Source organism: Bos taurus, chromosome 3, assembly GCF_002263795.3.
Source record: "Bos taurus isolate L1 Dominette 01449 registration number 42190680 breed Hereford chromosome 3, ARS-UCD2.0, whole genome shotgun sequence".
In the NCBI taxonomy this organism is placed as follows: Eukaryota; Metazoa; Chordata; class Mammalia; order Artiodactyla; family Bovidae; genus Bos; species Bos taurus.
The window spans coordinates 4,346,411-4,367,227 of NC_037330.1; the positions used below are offsets into that span (position 1 = coordinate 4,346,411).

Below are 20,817 nucleotides of genomic sequence, written 5' to 3' on the forward strand. Positions count from 1 at the left end.
TTGTTCAATAAACATTTACTGGATACTGGCTTTGGTTCAGGCATTGTGTTGTTCAAGGGGGGATGTAGAGAAAGAGAAGAAAGAGAAGTCCCCTGTGTTCAGTGAGATTACAAGTGATGCATTTGTGAGCCACGAGTATTTAGGTGATAAATGAAGTCATGGGCAATGGTGAGGAATATTTCAGTCAAGAGTCAAAAGACAGGTACCACTGAGGTTAACTGAGAAGGCTCCATCAAGGAGCTATGAAGCAAATCAGGATAAAATGGAAATCAGGAGAGGTGAGAGTCTCATCATAGAAGTATCACTGGTAGTAAATACGGCAAGAATCTACTATGAAAGGAGTGTAGATTGGATTTGTTAACTGGGAGCTCCCATGACCTGGAGAGGTAGAAATCTCATCACAGCAGAAGCACAGGAAGTTTCTAGAAGTAAGAAATCTTAGCATCATTGGAGGGGGTGTGAAGCCTAGAACAGTCCTACCAGAAGGCTTCATGGAGGCAGGACCTGAGTCACTAGATACAGAAGAAACAACGGGCAGTTTTAGATAAAATCAAAACAGAACATGGCCCACCCAGAGGGCTGGCTGTAGAAAACACTGTCCTTACTCTTCTGAAGGGCACACAGGCATAAGATAACCTCTGATTAGAAACAGGTTGTTAAAAGTTGTTTTGTGTTCAGGGCAGTAGATCACCCTTGGAGTCTACGGTCAGAGCCACTCTTCATCAGCTATGTGATGCTCAGGAAAAGGCCTTGCTCTGAACCAGCTGGGCCTGGGGAGCAAAAGCACAAGAAAGCTACACTGGAATGACAGATACACCACGTGAGAACACGTGAGGACAGCTGAGGGCACCACTCTCACTCTGTCCTGCCAGAGGAGTCAGCCCTAGGGGGAGGTCACAGAGAAAGAGCAGAGGGGGCCAGCGTGGCGAGGTGGGAGCACTGCTGAACAGAGTAAAGGACACACCTACCTGAGGGATGCCACACAAAGGTTGCACTTTACCCTCAAAAACATATGCTGCACTTTACTAAGTTTATAAGACCAGCAATTTTTGGCATTTCTCTGTGCCAGACTTGTCCTCAGCTCCTTCTAGGTTCCTCCAAGGTGCCCAGAGAGTGGCTGGCCCACCCTAAGGACCAGGCTCAAGCTACCATGCTGCCTTCCATCCTGCAGAATGAGCCTGAACTCCAGGGCTGGTGCAGAGACCCCTCTTCTTATAGCACCAGTCAGATCTACTGGGAATACAAATCTGCCAGGCTTCAGTGGCAGTGGGGAGGGCCTCCAGCCCCACCCCTTCTCCCCTTCTGCCGAGACCCCAGTACACACACACTTACAGTGTCCAACAGAGGTCCAGGGAGGATCCCAACACACAGGCACCCCCTGGCACAGCTGGGCCAAAGCTCACAGATGCCACATGCTACGGTGGAAAGAACGCATCTGGATTCAGTCTTCACGCTACAACTTACTAACTTCACCTCTCTGTGCCTTGGTTTCCTTATATAAATTAGAACATAATACAAATATTCCCCTATATACACATGGTTGCTGTGAAAATTAGGTAAGTTAATGCTTCCTGGAAAGTCTTTTTATTTTAATCTTATTTTTAAGTAGGTATCGCTCTACAATATAAAATCACGTCTACAGTGAACATATTATGATTCCCATCCACTGCTGAGTCTTGGTCCCTACTTTGCCTCCATTCTCTCTACCCCTTACTTCACTCCGAGTCTCCACAGGCAAGCATTTTTATTCCTTTTTTCTGTGTGTATCTTTTTAGAGCTTTTTGAAAGGTTATTTTCAGTGTAAAGTGATCTATCCGTTAGTGATCATTACTGTAATGGGAAAGCAGGCTAGGGGGCCAGGATGGGATGGATGGTTGTGTTATCTGGAAGCGGCCCCATCCACCTACACAAAAACCTGCCTCATTATTACCATGAGCACACTGATCTCTCTCATTCATTCATTCATTTATTCATCCATTCATCATCTGCTGAATGCCCACTATACTCAAGGTACTGGGCTAAGCAAAAGCATAATTCTAGAAATTCCAGCTAAAGTTAATAAGTGTAACTATGGAACTTTTGAGTTCACATCATTCTCATTTATAGCTACCTTGACCCTCATGCTATTTTTTCTGCCTGGATATGAGCTGTATATGGCCAGTGACCATATACATTATCCATTTTTAATATTTCCCCTGGCATATGGTGTGGTGCACACAAATACATCTAGGGGCTTCCCTGGTGGCTCAGTAGTAAAAGAACCCTGCAATGCAGGAGGCACAGGTTTGATCTCTGGACTGGGAAGATCCCCTGGAGGAGGGCATGGCAACCCACTTGCCTGGAGAATCCCATGGACTGAGGAGCCTGGCGGGCTACAGTTCATAAGGTCACAAAGAGTATCAAACATGACTGAAGCGACTACGCGTACATGCACACAAATACATAAAACAGACGTTCAAACAGACCTGCAGACTTGGGATGGTCATGGATAAGAAGTCCCATTAGATGCTACAACAGTCATGCAGGCAGTCTTGGGTCCAGCAGCCTTCCTATCAGACCCTGAGAAAATCCAAGATCGCCTGCAGGCCCTGGCGTAGGTTCCGGACTGAGAGACTGCTCCAGCACCAGGTGTGGCTAGATGAGAGTAAGCGAACGGTCTCCAGGTTCTTACTTGGCAAGTAGAAGCGATAGAGCAGGAAAAGCAAAAGGAAGATAGCTTAGAACAGTTTAAAAGGTGATGAAAATGATCAAGGAAAGAAATTACTCTTCAGAAGGAAATGTTTTATGCCAGCTGCTCTCTGGTGAATTGCATGTGTTGGGACAAGAATTTCCAGGAATTGTCCCTGCCCAGAGTCAAAGTACTTCCTTTGTAAGAGCTAAAAATTCTCAGTTTTTAGCACATCCTTGAGCTGCCCTTCAGAACCGTCTGCATTCTTATTCCTTCTCATTTTGGCATCATGTGACTTTATGACCTTGAACTACAATGTAATGTGGCCTGTGTCTCCACTGCCTCATCTGTAAAATGGGGGCAACAATTCCTGCTCCACCTGTAATATCAGATGCTGATGGGAATCAAATGGCTTAATGTTGAATCCAGGTGTACTATAAAAACAAAATGAATCACTAGTGTTAGAATAAGTATGAGACATGAAAAAAAGGTGTTATTTTTTAAATGAACAATTTCAAGGTAAGGACCAACTCATCACACACAACAGTCACTTCACAGTCGTTCTTTTTCTTTCCTTTTCTGATCTTCTAACCTTAGAGAGACCTTTCTGGCCTCTTCTCACAGCAGGCCTGACAACCACTTCCAAAAAAATGTAACATTAAAGGTTAATTCCAAAGGCAAGCATAAAGTCCTTTATAGTCCTTCCCCACCAGCCCTTTTACTGTCTTTCTGTCTGTCTGAGATGCCTTCTTTCCCAGAAACCCACAGCCTACCCCCTTCCCAGCCCCCAGCCAGCATCCGACGTGGTGGAGATGATAGCTGATAATGCAAACCTGCACTGGAGAGAGCGAGCGAGAGCACAGAGGGGAGGCCGAGGAGGAGCCGGTCAGGATTCGTGTAATCAGAAGGGTTATCTAATGCTAGTTTCATTCTAATTGAGTCAGTACCATATGTCACCCCGCAATAACATCGCAAGCAGCATGCAACTGAATACATATTTAATTCACATAATGGGTACAGCAGTAGAAGTAATCAAGGCAGTTTGCCATAAGCCATAAAGAAATGTAGCTTGTTCCTATCAAGAAACATTTGGCACTTAGGGAGAACTGTATCGCCAGAGAGAGGGGAACTGCATTACTGCAGAAGCTCCAGGGGGAAGGCGGGAGGGGAGGGGTGGGTGTGGAGAGCAGGCGGAGAAGGAGATGAGGAGAGGGAGGAAGAAATGGGAGAAGAAAATCACCAAAGAGATGAAAGCCAGAACCTCGATCCACGTCGAACGAAAATCAATGAAGTAATATTATCAGCGGATCACTGGCCATCTCAATATAATTAACAGTAATGGATTTATTGGCAGAAGCTTAATGATTTAATGTTAAATGTGCCTCAGAATTTCCTGTGCTGTCATGGGTCCTTCTCATTCCCTGCTGGCCCAACCTATGTCCTGGGAAATAGATGTAGCTGTGGAGAATTTAAAAAGAAAAAAAAAAATTCTTTTTTTACATCTCTTCATTTGGATTGGCATCTGACAGAAACCTGCTCGCCCATTCCCTTCATTTCCTCCCTCAAGGAGATGATTAATACGGCTGGGCAATGCTCATCAATATCTTTGGACAGATCAACTGGAGTTTTCATTAAACCCATATTAATGTCCTAGATACACAGCTGTGGACAGGTTATTCTTTAAAAAAAAAAAAAAAAAAAGAAAGGAAGGAAGGAAAAAGAAACCTTCACCTCCGTTAACTCTTTCTCCTGGAATTAACAGGAAACCTGGCCCCTTCCCTCATTAGGGCTTCTTCCACCAACATGTTTTGATGTATATTTCATGAGGATAAACAAACATTCATTTCACTTTGGGAAGGTGTTTGCTGTAATGTATTGTCAGCGTAGCTGGCAATGAGGGGACATTAATTTCAATTCTGGTGTTTAAACACTTTGGCGAGTCCCAATTACTCATTCCCCAGCTCGATATCAGGAGCCCCAAAGGAAGGTCGCTGGCTCTCAGAGCGGCCCCGGGCGCCAGCAGAAGGCGCGGTTCCACCCCCCAGCCGGCTGGCTCTTCTCAGAGCGAACTGTTTACCCACCATTCCTCGGTCCGATGGCAATACGAAGGGCCACTTCTTCAGCGAAGATCCAGACGGCACTACTGCTATCTTCACGAAAATCTGAGTGCTAACACAAGTCTAGAATGGAAATTAAAGTCAACTTTTTCTTGGCCTAAATCTGAGGATTCCAACCATTTTATAGAGACGAGCAAAGCCTCGTAATCCAGAAAGGTAAGTACTGAAAGACAAATGGGAGCAGGGAGATGGGATCACGTGTCACTGGATGAAAACCTTAAAACAGCTGCAAGACGTGCAACTGGAGGGACTCATGGTAACACCTTCCAGCCACCCCACTACCCATTAGAAATGTATGTGGCAGCCTTTCCATCTGCAAAGAATCCGAGATGGAGACCTCACGCACCACAGGAGAAAATGTGTGGATGCGTCTGGCAAAGTTAGAAGACTAAACACATAATCATTATTCATATGTATCTCTATTTCTGATTGCATTTGCAACTTTAAAAGTTCTTTAGCAATGCACCAAACCTCTCTTTCAAGCTGTTAGTGTATACACTCTCAAATACACCAGAGAATCTATTTATAGGAGCCAGCTAGCAAATACTCCACTGATATAAAGAAACCTTTTAAATAAGCTGGAAAACTACCCTTAAGTCTATCTGAAGGGTTATTATCAGTTAATGATAAACCATCTAAAGGTAGATGTACATATGTTTCAAAGACATCACCCTAAGTCTGAGAAAAGGAAGATGAAAAGATGACATGGGCCCTGGAATGAGCAAGGAAGAGCTGGGAGAGCCAGGCATTCCCCCAGCAAAGGCCTCTGCCACAAAGTCTAGTCCCCAGGTGGTCACAAAAGGCTCCTGTGGGAGTAACGTGACACACAGGGTCTCAACCAGGTGCCTGCAGCAGGACACAGCTAGGGAGAGCTAGGGAGGTCTGCAAAACACGAGACCAATAACGAGAAAGAACACCCACCTGGCCCTTATCACAGTTATTCTTCCTTAAGTGAGTGCTAAGTCCACACTTTCTCCAAATACAGATTCCTAAAAAGAACCCAGAACGGAGTACCAGAAGCCAATGCTGGTGATGGTTACTAGACAAATATTTCACCTTATACTGCCAATGAGACATACAAAATGCTCTTCAAGCCTTGCACGTTTAGGGGCTTTATTCATATGCACACTGAAAATCCCTATGCTCACACAAGCTGGGCTGGTGCATGATAGATACCAGTACATGTGGACCACTGGTTCAAATCCTGAAATATTTCTCCACCAGTTGACAACAGCTGTGCCTTAACCAACCTTTCTGCCTCCGAGTGACACACTCTTTTTGCCCGTGTCTCTCCTGTGCTTCTCCGAGGCCCCAGCAGCTGAGTGTTACTGGCCAGCACACAGCAGTGAGCCCCGTCTTGAGGACCCTGCTCCAGCACTGTGGCCCTTGTCCACTCTCCCTGGCCGGTGACCATGCCACCCTGGCTGTTGTCAAACAGTCTGAAGACCACTTCTGCATCCTACCATTAACAATGATCAACGCATCCCTCATTTATCAAACAAGCTTAACCAAGGTGGACAATGCTCCTGACTTGCACCCAGGGGACCAGGGAAAGTAAGTGGAAACCTTGTCTCTCTCACTGACTCACCTCTGTGAATCCAAGGAGGCATCGCCCCTGGCCCCCATCCCACTTTCCTGGCCCTGCAAGTAATGACAGCCTGGTTGGTTGCTACTCCCAGTCCCCCAGTTTCTTTCTGCCTTGTAATACTTTAATGCACACCTCCTTCTAATCATTCTGGAGCAGCCGAGGAGAGGTTTTGTGGTCCAGTGGTTCCTGATGCTACCTCTGCTGCAGCTGACCCTACTTCTCACCCTGCACGACTCCCATCAGATGGATGGGCAAAGCTTCCCAAGAGTCACACCAGACAGATGTGACAAACTAGAGAAGTCAGCACACCCTTGTAGGTTCCAGGTGATCTAACACTTTCATCTAAAGGGGAGAAAAAAGTAGAATGGTAATCACCATAAAATAAAGAGCATCAGTTAGTGAATACCTTCCAAGTTAGGCCTTGTGCATATACCCTGTTGTCTAATCCTCACAGGTTCCTGGCCCTGTAGGTAGCTTTCCTTTTTAGAGGTGAGTTAATGAAGGTCCACCAGAGAAGGCAATGGCACCCCACTCCAGTACTCTTGCCTGGAAAATCCCATGGATGGAGGAGCCCAGTAGGCTGCAGTTCATGGGGTCGCTAAGAGTCAGACACGACTGAGCGCCTTCACTTTCACTTTTCACTTTCATGCATTGGAGAAGGAAATGGCAACCCACTCCAGTGTTCTTACCTGGAGAATCCCAGGGACGGTGGAGCCTGGTGGGCTGCCATCTATGGGGTCGCACAGAGTTGGACACAGCTAAAGCGACTTAGCAGCAGCAGCAGCGAAGGTCCACAGCAGGTAAGCAGTATGCTGAAGCAATCAATACTACTAAATGGCTAACGCCAGACTCAAACCCATTCCTGACTAACTCCTAAGTCCAGCCAGGCTCTTTCCTCTGGGTGGCGCTGTGCTCTGTGACACTATCCATAGGCAACTGGCACTTAATGGTCTCCAGAAGACTGCAAGAAAGCCATGGTCTGTGGCTTTCTCCAGCAGGAGGGAGGGCACCTCATGTAGACAGAGTGCACGCAGGCTTCGGGACCATACAGATCGGGGCTCCTGTCCAGGTTTCATCCCTCACTACCTGTGCCACTTTGGGAAAGCTACTCTGGTCCCAGGTTCCCCATCTGAAAAATGGAGATGACACCAAACTCATGGAACCACTGCACTTATTGAGAAAATGTTCATCAGAGTCCTGACATTGCTCCTTATACAGAGCGAGTGTTCAATGAATATTCATTCTCCCTCTGTCTCCAGAACCTCCTTCTATTTGCAGAGGAAACAGAATTATTTCATGCACTATGTCAGGGCTTGAAGAGCTAGGAGAAGAGTGGAGCATGGGACCAGGCAGAGGACAAGTGACCTCTGGCTTTAGTTGTCCACTGTGGCCAAGTTCATTGTGCATTCCTTCTACCCCAGGAACCATGAAGCTAAGCTAAGCTAAGTCACTTCAGCCGTGTGTGACTCTGTGCGACCCCACAGACGGCAGCCTACCAGGCTCCCCCATCCCTGGGATTCTCCAGGCAAGAATACTGGAGTGGGTTCAATGTATGAAAGTGAAAAGTGAAAGTGAAGTCGCTCAGTCGTATCCGACTCTTAGCAACCCCATGGACTGCAGCCCACCAGGCTCCTCCATCCATGGGATTTTCCAGGCAAGAGTACTGGAGTGGGACCATGAAGGCACCCTTAATTTGTAGATGAGATAAGGACCCCCTGCCCCGATTCTGGAACACTCTGATAAACTGCTGCTATGCTACTTTCCTGGGCTAAAAGTACATTTTTCATGAAAATAGAACTAAAAATAAAACAACAATAATAATGCAGAAAGATCTAGGAAAAGCCATTCCCATCTCCCAAGATAGCCGTGACAGCAGGAAGCCTTCAAAAAGTGAGCTACATAAAAGTCTGAATAACACTGGAAGATTCCGTTAAGGCTTTGGGTCATTAGACTTTTCTTAACAGAGCTAAAATGCTGCATTTGGAAGGCTAGGTTCCAGTATTGGTCACAGCATGTCATGTCCTGTTTCCTTAAGGAAGTCACTTAACCTCTCTGAGATGTGGGTTCCTGATTAGTAATTGGTTCTAGATATTTATGTATAATTCTCAGGGCTGTGGTAGTGATGAAGTGAGATATTTACAAGTTTTCTTTTAGTTCTTGCTGAAGTTCAACACAAAAGACTAAGTGGTTCTTAATCATACAATGCTATATACAGTTGATTTACTTTCTATATTATAGATATGAGTACCGGCAAAAGAAGGATATAATCTATAAGTACATACGTATAAGAACAAAGCAGTGCCATTACTGAGCACAGAGCCTCAAATCCCTTTTTGCCAATATTAGGTGGCGTTAGAAGGATTCCATCTCTGAAAGTTCACAGGAAAAGCAAGTTGCCCTGTGTTATAAGTGATTTCTGGGTGTGTGCACTGATAATTTTGTTTATATTTATTACACTTAGGAAGTAACATCTACATAGACCTTAATGTCCAATGAGGCCATTCATGTCTATGAATCTAGGACAGTAGAGAAACATTTAAAAATAGTCTTCTCAACCCAAGTCAAGTGAAGTCACTCAGTTGTGTCTGACTCTTTGTGACCCCATGGACTGTAGCCTACGAGGCTCCTCTGTCCATGGGATTTTCCAGGCAATAGTACTGGAGTGGATTGCCATTTCCTTCTCCAGGGGATCTTCCCAACCCAAGGATTGAACCCGGGTCTCCCGCATTGTAGGCAGACGCTTTACTGTCTGAGCCACCAGGGAAGTCCTGTCTCTCAACCAACCCAAAGGCTGGGGTCAAAGAAATACCTGGTCTGCCTGACCACATGAGATCCTTCTTCCCAGTGTCTTCCCATTCTGGCTTCTAAAACTTTAAAGCCTCTTTTAAACCTGATTCTCAATACTAAGGGCAAACACTAAAGCATAGATTTCCTTTGTTCTCCCTCAATTTTTCAGAATTCATAAAGCATAAGAGAGATCAAAGAATAAAGACAGTTCTTTTATTTCTGCAATACTTTCACAGAGTATCAAGAAACAGGGAAAACACGATGATAACACTCTCTGCCAGAGATAGGTAGACAGATCTATAGATATAACTACAAAAAACAAACAGTACATTCAAACTGAAAGTATTCACGAGGATATCCACATGGCTGCTTTAAATGTGACTCTAGCTGTTAGATGTTCAGTACATAAACAAAAGGAAAGAAATCTTAAGAATAATCATAAAGCTTAGAGTGATCGCCCACCGACACTAAAAGGAAGAATAGGGTGCACAATTATCACAAGCACACATCAAAAGCACAAGCACATTTTCCCATCATGGTAAGTCTCCAGACCAGGTTTAGCAGTCCTTACCTAATTTACCCTATAACTAATCCACACACTGTGTATGTGTACGTGTGTGTGTGTGTGTGTGTGTGTGCGTGCATGTGTTACATCCAGCAAGGTGATACAGCAGAAAGACCAGGATTCGATTCAGATGGTCTGGATTTAAATCCCAGTTCTACCACTCCCTATTCAACCCTGGCAAAGCACCGAACGTTTTCAGTCTCAGGACTGTCCTTTGTAACACAGGGAAAACAACAGCCTGGACCCTGCTTACCTCCGACACCGCAAGTCAAGACAATAAAAGTGAACCGTGTGGCTGTTAGAAGGAGCACTGGTCTTGGAATCACAGGGCCAGGGTTAAAGTCTTAGTTTGGACATTTGCCATTTGATCTGCGGCAAATTCCTTGTAATCCTAGGTTTCCTCTTCTGTAAAGTAGGGCTCTGTCTTCTGCCTTAGGGCACCCTGATGGGGATCAAACGAGATGACATCTGATATGACACCTGGGAAGAGGATACCACAATACAAACGCTACCGCGATTGACTAATAGAGGCTCATGCAAAGGTACTTTTATTTGCTTACGGATGCCCATCTGACAATGTTGAGTGTTAAACCAAAATTTGATAATGGTTATAGAACCACCACTTTCCCTTCATCCTCTTCTTCAGGACAAGCTTAGTGAACAGCTCTCCACATCAAAAATTCACAGCCTGGGTTCTTAGCAGGACTGGCATGCGGGGAAAATAAATAGAAGGAAGAAACGTACCTGCCACTACTGTCAAATGGTCCATCCTTGCAATTATCCTATCTTCAAGGAAGGAAGGCGTGAGGAGTCAAAATATGAATGGGAAGAATCCCCTTCCTATTCAAGTTGTTTCCTAGTGACAAGCTCAGTCTATGAGGGATTCTGTCGTGGCCGAGACTCCCAGCACTTACACCAGAGGACTCTGCCACCAGTTCCATTGGCAGCCTGAGGAACGAGGTGGCTATTTAATACAAAGAAAAAATAAAGAGAAGAACCTGGAACTTGGTTAGTCTTGTAGCACATGATTAGTTTTTTTTTAAGTTGAATTGATGTTTTTGAACTATGGTATTGGAGAAGACTCTTGAGAGTCCCTTGGACTGCAAGGAGATCCAGCCAGTCCATCCTAAAGGAGATCAGTCCTGAATATTCATTGGAAGGACTGATGCTGAAGCTGAAACTCCAATATTTTGGCCACCTGATGTGAAGAACTGACTCAATGGAAAAGACCCTGATGTTGGGAAAGATTGAAGGCAGGAGGAGAAGGGGATCACAGAGGAAGAGATGGTTGGATGGTATCACTGACTCAATGGACATGAGTTTGAGCAAGCTCCAGGAGTTGGTGATGGACAGGGAAGCCTGGCGTGCTGCAGTCCGTAGTGTCACCTAAAGAGTTTGACACGACTGAGCAACTGAACTGAAGTGGAAAATATCCAGCTCATAGGTAGAGCTGATAGTTGATAAAAACATTAATTAGTGACTAATGATCATTATTCCTAAAAGAAGAGCTCTTTGAGGTCTGAAGGGGCTTTGTTCTCTGTTTTGATTAATGATTTATTCTACTGGTAGGCAGTAGAAATGCCTAGCATCTACAAGTGCCTAGCACCTAGCATCTAGCTCATTAAGTATTTATTCAATGAATAAATGGAAGGACAGATAGGTGGACAGATGGATGAACAGGTCCTTCTTGTGGGTCCAGGAAGAACCATACCAAAACAACTGCTCCTATTTCTAAATGCCTGCAAAGAGTGTGTGTGTGAAGTCGCTCAGTCATGAACGACTCTTTGCGACCCCGTGGACTGTAGCCCGCCAGGCTCCTCTGTCCATGGGATTCACCAGGCAAGAATACTGGAGTGGGTTGCCATTTCCTTCTCCAGGGGATCTTCCCAACCCAGGGATCGAACCCGGGTCAAAATCCAATTTATATGCTATTTTCTCACCAACTTAGAATAACAAGAAAGACCTGTCTGAATTAGTGACAGCTCTCTAAGAGAGTATGTTATTGAAAAATAGGATGATTTCTTTCTAATTCTTCCCATTGGGCCTATAATATCCTTGGTAGATCTCACCTATTTTAATAAATCTATAAGAAAGACTTATAATTATATTACATTATATGTAAATGACACTTTAACAAGACATAATCGTATATCTGTATTGAGTACTTATATACTACAAAAACACTAGAAAGTACTAGTTTGTTTGCATGAATACTTGGAACATCCCCTTGAAATCTTCTTATACTATTAATTTATTTAGCAAGTTTACTTATTGGTGGGTAAATATTTTTACCACTGAAGACAAAGCTAAATCGGACTCTACTGGGACAAAAGATCAAAACTTTGCCAACAGCAGAATTTGAATTAATGTTGTTTCTTTTTGCAATTTGGTTTTCATTTACTTTCTATGTCTTAGTCTAGAACAAAACTCAACAGGCTGTTACAAGTGCATTTCTCTCCTTACAGGCATCTAGGACTGCCAATCAGCTGCAGTGCATCTTCGGACAGCTCTGTCTCTAAAAGGCAGCTGTAATTAGCCCCAGAATTCCTCTCTTAAACCATCAAAAGTAAAAAGATTTATTTTACATGTCCAATTAGTTTTTCAACTTGTTTATTACCTTTCCAGTTTTCATTCCCCGTATTTTATGATATGTACAATATATAGATGTGTGTGCACATATACATATATCCATACACATGTGTGTAAGCAAACACACACACACACACTTCATTTTCTATTACCTGAGCATAATAGAAAAGAATACAACCAGTTTTCTTTTCCTTTACAATTTACTGCAAGGAAAAGGTTTAAATTTAGAAATGCCAGACTCATACATAGTAGGTGCTCTGTAAATATGTGTACAGTTATCAATTAGGGGTAAGAATAAATAACACAGAAACTCAAAGAATTCAGAGTGTTCTGCCTAGGGAAGAAAAGATGATGGAAAAAAAAATAATAATGGTCTTCAAATACTTGAGCAGTCATTGTGCAGAAGAGCAATGGATTTGCTTTACAGTGTGTCCAAGGGGAGGCCTCAGATCGATGGGAGAAAAGTCTCACTAAGGCAGATTCAGTTCCTCAAGAGAAAAAACAGCCTGTTTCATGTATATAACAGCCTTTTTGGTAAATAATAATTACCTTGAAGGGTCCTTTAAGGTAGAAAAATGCTGTGATCTTACTACCAATTTCTAGAAGTATTTATACAATATTCAGATGACATTAGCCAGTTCTATCGTTGTAGTGGTAGGAGTTTAATATTAAATCCCTTTTGAATCTATAATTCTAAAATTGTAATGTCCTCTCAGATATTCCTGAAATAAGCTCAAGGGCTTTGCTTTTTTTTTTAAAAAAAAAGGCAAATAAATATGATAAACATTTGCTTTATGATCTTCTAAAATATAATGCTTTAGTAACTGACTTCTAGTTCTTTATGAAAGACCTATTGGACCCATCTTCCTGGAAATAGGCTTTCTTTCTACTTTTATTAAACCATCAAGGTCCACCCAACCCACAGTATAGGGGCCAGTTCCACATGCGACAGAGTAATGCAGCGGCTCCATTCTGTGGGTTCATTCTCACTAAGAAGGAACACTAAGAAGGAAGAAACCACTAATTGATTGCACATGGTCACTGATATATCCACTGACACCCCCTGGTCCAGCTAAGACCACATCACTGCATTTAAAAAGCAGGAGTTTGGACTGAGAAGACATTATTTGTGAATTTCACCCCATAACTTGCTTTCTCTGTCAGATTTCCCATCTTTAAAATGAGGCTGAATCCATGTTTGTCCTGAGAACCTCCTTCAAAGGGCTGTTACAAAGATCAAACGAGAGCACACATATTAATAGGAACCTACAGTGCTCTTCTGGAGAAGGAAATGGCAAGCCACTCCAGTGTTCTTGCCTGGAGAATCCCAGGGACTGGGGAGCCTGGTGGGCTGCCGTCTCTGGGGTGGCACAGAGTCGGACACGACTGAAGCGACTTAGCAGCAGCAGCAGCACAGTGCTCTTCACAGGTTAGGGCCTGTTTCTGGGTAAATTTTGTTAAATAACTATAAAGCATTAAAAATTCTATCTTTTAATCACTTACAATTAAACGGATTTTACAAATAAATAAATGAATGAATATAACTTCTTTTGACTTTTTCTTAAAAAAACATTAGGTCTCAGATCTAGTAATTTGGGAATTTTTAATTGTGCTTGACAATCTGATGATCTCAGCTTTTTGTAAATAAAAAGACCAAAAGAGAGCTGTCTGCTTGCAGTAAAAGCCCAGACGATTACACATACTATGTCCACCACCAATTTTCAATGAAGCCTGAATCATAACTCTGATTATGTTATAGTTATGTGACTCCTCTTGAGGTCCCTAACTCCTGACAGCACATCATGCCAGTGTTCACAGCAGCAGACTGTCTTCTTCATTGTCTCATGAACCTCTTTTTTTTTTTTTTTTTTAAAAACCTCTTTCAAAGTGCAAACCAAGTTTGCCCAGGGTTTCCCAGTCGTCCTCCATCTCCTCGCCATCATCTCCTGCTTGGTGATCATTCATCAACTGAATAAAAAGCTGAGCCTAGTAAACAAATTATTTGATGAGGTTAATTAAGAGTGTGGAAACCCATGTAACCTTTAGGGGGAGGATCTGAAGGAGATCAGCCCAGGGATTTCTTTGGAAGGAATGATGCTAAAGCTGAAACTCCAGTACTTTGGCCACCTCATGCGAAGAGTTGACTCATTGGAAAAGACTCTGATGCTGGGAGGGATTGGGGGCAGGAGGAGAAGAGGACGACAGAGGATGAGATGGCTGGATGGCATCACGGACTCGATGGACGTAGTCTGGGTGAACTCTGGGAGTTGGTGATGGACAGGGAGGCCTGGCGTGTTGCGATTCATGGGGTTGCAAAGACTTGGACACGACTGAGCGACTGATCTGATCTGATCTGAAGAGTAGGAGGAAAAGCTACCAGTGTTTGTGAACATACACATATATATTTACTGGCAAGTCCATTTCTCAAAACATCAGTCTCGATACTAGAAGATATATCAAGAATTTGATTTAGTTCTTAACTCCTCCTGCCTAGGTGAGGGCAGTTTCCTCACCCTGTACAAGATTTTTCTGCCATCTCAGATAAATCTAAATTAAAATGAACTTAGAGCTGCCCCCTGGAGTCTGGAATACAGCATGCCCTAATTAACAAATGATTTTAGTGGAAAAAGCAGTTGCCCATAAAACTACCCTGCAGATGGTGGGCAGGAGAGGGGCTTCTGGCGATGGTGCCCTTAAATTTGGTCTTTTTAGCATTGCGTAGGTAGTGGCAAAGGTTGAGGAAGAGGAAATGATTTCTAGGAGATTAAAAAGAAAAAAATCTGCCACTGGTGAGCTTAGAGGTAATTGAGAAAAAAGTTTCACCTCTAGGGTTCCCCAGGGACTGGGAGAACGAATGCCCTGGATTGAACTAAGCAAGAACTCATGCTCCTGTCTCTCCTCCTTCGAACACCTCTGCCCCACTCCCAACAAATACCAGACAACAAAACTGCTCAATACTCTTTTCACCTGAAAAATTTTAAGTTAAGAAAGATCACATCATCAACACCTCGCTCTCACACACAGACACACACATACACACACGAGCTAAGGAGAAACTGGCATGCGTCCCCAAGCCTCACACTTCAATCTTAGGTGAGAAACTTTCCGACAACAAAATGTATCACAGGAATGCATCTTCTTTAATAAAGAGTTCTTTTACAGGAATAATTATGAGTGTATGTGTTAGCTAATGAAAACCACCAGATTACAAACATAGCTCAAAGGACCACAGGGATGGGGGCTGTTTCACCCTCAGTAGACTGTGGCAGATGAGGAACGGGGTTCCTGAGATTTTTCACCTGAGGCCATGGCCTCCAGCTCATGTTCTCAACCTGTCATGTGAAGAAGGCCAACAGCTTTGCTCATCAAAAATGCAATTTCCCACACACGGAGGGCAATAGCACAAAACTATTTTCTTTCATTGCCAAATGAATTGTGTTTGGTAATCTGAAAGCATCATAAATTGCAGAGACACAGACCCATGAAGGATCATGCCTTTTATGCAGGCTGGGATACACACAGAAAACTGTGGATACAAAGGAGCTGGACGTTGCCAGTGTACAGAGAAAGGATGCAGATCCCTGGAGCGAAGTTCATAGTCTGATTTTCAGGATTGCTCTTTTGTTTTCTTTGGCCTTACTGCGTGGCTTGTGGGATCTTAAATTCCCCAAACAGGGATTGAACCTGGGCGCCGGCAGTCAAAGCGCTGAGTCGCAACCACTGGACTGCCAGGGAAGTCCCAACATTTGGCTTTCGACCATTCTACGTGTTCCACCAAACGATTTCCTTGTCCTACATAAGCAGACGAATCCATGTGCAGTGCACAATCCCTTTTACTTACACTTTGTTAGGAATTTGCAATGATTCTCCATCACCAACCTTGTCAATCTTACAATCCTGCCTTGAATACAAGGCATGATGTTGAACTGGAAAGAACATGGCTTTAGACAGACCTGGACATGTACACTATCAAATATACTTTCTATAAAATGGGGCCAATAATACTAAATCTATAGGGTTGTTGGAAATTTAAATGACAAAATACATACATGAACGACCTGCTTAAAATTTTGTTTGCCTCATCTCCATAACCTGACCCTACTCATCCTGTCTTAGTCCATTTAGCCCGCTACCATAGAAACACCATAGACTGGTAGCCAACAGTCTATAAACAAGAGAAATTCCTCACAGTTCTGGAGGCTAGAGAAGTTCAAGACTAGGGTGCTGGCAGATTTGGCGTCTGGTGAGGGCCCACTTCTTGGTTCACAGTTGGCCTTTCTTCTGCATCCTCATGTGGTAGGAGGGGTGAGGGAGCCCTCTGGGCCCCTTTTAAAAGAGTACTAAACCCATTCCTGAGTGCTCTGCCCTCATGACCTAGTATTCTCCCAAATACGCCACCTCCAAATACCATCACACTGGGGATTAGGTTCAACGTTTGAATTTGACGGGGGAGACACAACCATTCAGTCTAAAGTACGACCTTCCTCTAACACTACTCTTCACCCAAATTCTATGCACAAGACGCAGGCCAGTTTCCTCCCTGGCACCTCCTCCCCAGGCCGAATGCACTCCCAGCTCCATGTTTCCTTAGCACTGGTTCATCCCCCCTTATCACTCACGGGCGGCCTCCCTCCTGCTACCTGACCCCACCTCCACCTCTCCTCCATGAATCCAACTCTAGTTACCATGAAACCCAAGCCCCTGATTTTCTCTCTGAAATATCACTGTACTTTCAACCCATGACACCCAATAAACAACTTCATTGAACATTATCATCTGCAGCTCATGTTTTAGTCTCCCAAACACTAGACGCTCCCCAAAAGCAGATATCAGTTCTTATACATTTTTATGGACCCCATAACACCTTAAAAGATGTGAGTAGAGTGCAAAAACATGCACTTTATAAACTGTAAAGCAGTATATATGTGGAATATATTCTTACTTGCCATAAATCACAGAGGTCTGACTTATTATTCAAGTTAAGATCTTAACAGTACCTACCAGTTGAGCAGGACTTCCCTGGTGGCTCAGCTGGTAAAGAATCCGCCCTCAATGTGGGAGACCTGGGTTTGATCCCTGGGTTGGGAAGATCCCCTGGAGAAGGGAACAGCCACCCACTCCAGTATTCTGGCCTGGGGAATTCCATGGACTGTATAGCCCATGGGGTCGCAAAGATCTGGACACGACTGAGCGACTTTCACTTTCACCAGTTGAAGAAGGGATATAAATTAGGCCAAGAATCTGAACTGAAGTGTCCAAATGGGTGTGACAGTCATCAGATGAGCCTGACATGACGATCTTATGCAAGGAAAGGGAAAAAAAAAACACCCAAGTAGTCGCTGTCATGGGTAGGGCAGACCCTGTGGGGCAGCGTGTCCACTTAAAGGCAGACCTCAGCCCCTGGCTTAAGGGTCAAGGTTTAAGCTTTACCAAAAAAACAAACTCTAGGCAGCTAGGGAGTGAATCAGGCAGGGTTCTTTGAAAAAAACAATAATGCTAACATGTATTACTCGCGACAGTTAAAAACCTTAATATCACTTAGCTAGCAAGTTGAAGGACAGGCTTTGAATCCACTTCAGAGGCTGTCCTCTTAAATACTTCATTCTAATCCATTTCAAGACTTGGTGTCTGAACCAAAAACGTGCTAGACCATAAATCTGGCACCATGGCAGCCAAAGTACAGGGTTTGAAACTGTGTCCTTAGAACCACCTTGCTTCACCTGGGAGCTCTAGTTTCCACATTTATACACAACCCTGCCTCTGTGCCTTGCCTTCTTGGTTTGACACATTGCCCTACTTGGACATGATCTTAATTTCTTATCCTAGTTCACACTTATTCTCTGCTGGTCTAGGGCCAGTAGTATCCTACATCTACTACAAAACTCCAATAATGTAAGGGTTCTGCTTATCAGGAAGGGACCTGAAAACGGAATGAACCGCAAGGGGAAGCCCAGGCAATAAGCTGGACAAACACAGCACAGTTATAAAAGCAGAGAGGAGATAATTAGGTTAAATGATAATATGAGGACTCACCCTAACGATGGAACTAATGCCTTTATAAGAAGAGGAACAGACATCGCAGCATCTTTTCTCTGCCCTGTGAGGCTACAACGAGAAGGTAGCCATCCCCAAGCCAGGAAGAGGGCCCCCACTGAGAACTAAACCCCTGATCTCAGGCCCCAGCCTCCTGAACTGTGAGTAGTAAATGTCTGTTGCTTAGGCCACTCAGTCTATGGATTGTGTTGTGGCAGCCCGAGCTGGCTAATATATCTAGTCTGATGGAATATAGAAATTTTACATTCAATCCCCACCAGGATCTGCCTGAGAAGTTTTCACCCAAGCAAGTTCAGTGGGATATAACGCAAGAAGACAGCGCTTAATCCTTAGCATCAGATGGGGGTCCTGGAGTTCATTCATGATGAGATGAACAATAATAAGGGAAAAGATCTTGCATATATAAAGGGAGGACATTAAAGGAAAAGCCAGTAAAGTGCATGGCCCCTCATAATGATTGGCAAGCTGATACACGGTACACATCAGAAGAGTTCCCTTATTGACAAGGAAAGTCCCCATCCATTTGCCAGGCCTGGATTTGGCTGGCTCAGTCTGAACAGTGCTGGGCCCTGGGGTGGTGGCTGCATCATGCAGAGACTACTGTTTTCACCAAGAAGACACCAGGACAACAGAGAACAAGGACTATTATTACTAATAATACCTCTTTAGTGAATGGTAAAAGAAAGAAATTTCCTATTTTCTTTAATGCTAAGGACTAGATGCCAGAGGTAGGAAAAAAAGACCCAGAAGGGAATGTTTATTTCTATCCCATTTCTTTTTTTTTTTTTTTTTTAACTTTACAATATTGTATTGGTTTTGCCATAAAGTGGTTTTGCAATTTTTTTCCACTAAAACTCCTAGGGGAGACATCTGTTGACATCACCTATCAGTCCAGGACCAAGAATTACAACTTAGATTGTTCTTCTGGTTCTGCCACCTACCAGCTATGTGACTTTAAACAAGCCACACCAGATCTCGAAACCTCAGTATCCTCATCTTAAAAAAAAAAAGTGAATTGTATTTTCTTGGCCAATCTCCTAGGGTTGCTTTTAATAAGAATGTAGATGCGAAAACATTTAGTCTTTGAAGCACCATGTCAAAGAAAGGGTTTACTTGCATGAGTACCATGAAATCAAAACATCATTTCATCAAGTTTAAAGACCCTTTCAGATGTGTGAGCCTGTGCTCTCTTTCTCTGACCAACCACCCAGTATCACTTTTGGCCTCTGTTAGCCCAGGACCAGTGGCCTCTGGGATCAGATGGATTCTGACCTGTTAAGTATTTCTTCATTTTTCTCCAGTTTGGTAAAATTAATGCTTTTGCTCCCTGAAGCTGTGGCACACTGGGTGGTTTGTAAATTTTGGCAGCATCTGAAAAAATTTCTGCCTATTTAGTTGGCATCAAATTCTTAATGGTACTTAGTGGTTCAGAATTAATTCCTCCACCACAGACTTATCCAGGACATTCCATGCTTATTTATAATTTTCTCAGAACGCCTTGATTCATAGCATCACTCCAAATCCCTAGGCTGCCTCTCTTAACTCAAAAAAGGGTTTTAGTGGCAATTATCAAAAAGCAGCATCCCAACTTAGCAAAGCAAGAATGACCTTGGCAGAACAAAGTCAAGAACATAGGAAGAAAGCCATTTGAATACCTCAGCCACAGAATCAACTAGATAGGTCTTGAAAACACAAAAATGCTAAGGTTCTTTGCTAGACACAAGTTCAACTTTGCATTCCTCCTTGTTCAGGTGTATGTCATGACCTCAAGATAACCAGACTTGATACCATGAAAGCAAATCTACTTCTAGAAATAAGCTTTAGGGACAAAACAAAGTGGTGCCATCTCATGAAATTAGGAAGTCCCAGCCTTAACAACGGAGAAGGCGATGGCACCCCACTCCAGTACTCCTGCCTGGAAAATCCCATGGACGGAGGAGCCTGGTGGGCTGCAGTCCATGGGCTCACTAGGAGTCAGACGTGACTAAGCGACTTCACTTTCACTTTTCACTTTTATGCACTGGAGGAGGAAATGGCAACCCACTCCAGTGTTCTTGCCTGGAGAATCCCAGGGACGGGGGAGCCTGGTGGGCTGCCATCTATGGGGTCGCACAGAGTCGGACACGACTGAAGTGACTTAGCAGCAGCAGCAGCCTTAACAAACTCGAGAAACAGAGATGGGACTGACCAGTGACTGATGACTAAAAGGTAAACTTACCCATGAAAAGTCAACTGGATAGGGAAACTCTCATTGTTGGAAACTACACAGACCCATGTGTTGTTTTCAGCTCAGCATCACTTCATCTCTGTGCCCCAGGTTCCCAATGTGTAAAACACGGATAGTTATTCAAGCCCCTCTCTGAACTTTCCCTATAAATTTCCCCCATAGCTATGCTTTTTCTGCCCTGGACAAGAGATTCTCCAAAGACCTGATGAACCGCAAGTCTGT

The 20,817-nt window shown here is 43.8% G+C and overlaps 1 protein-coding gene across 6 annotated transcripts in view; it reads right to left on the reverse strand.

The window, feature by feature from the left end:
• Positions 1-20,817, reverse strand: part of PBX1 (PBX homeobox 1) — a 335,322-nt gene that overhangs the window by 200,717 nt on the left and 113,788 nt on the right. The window lies entirely within an intron of this gene.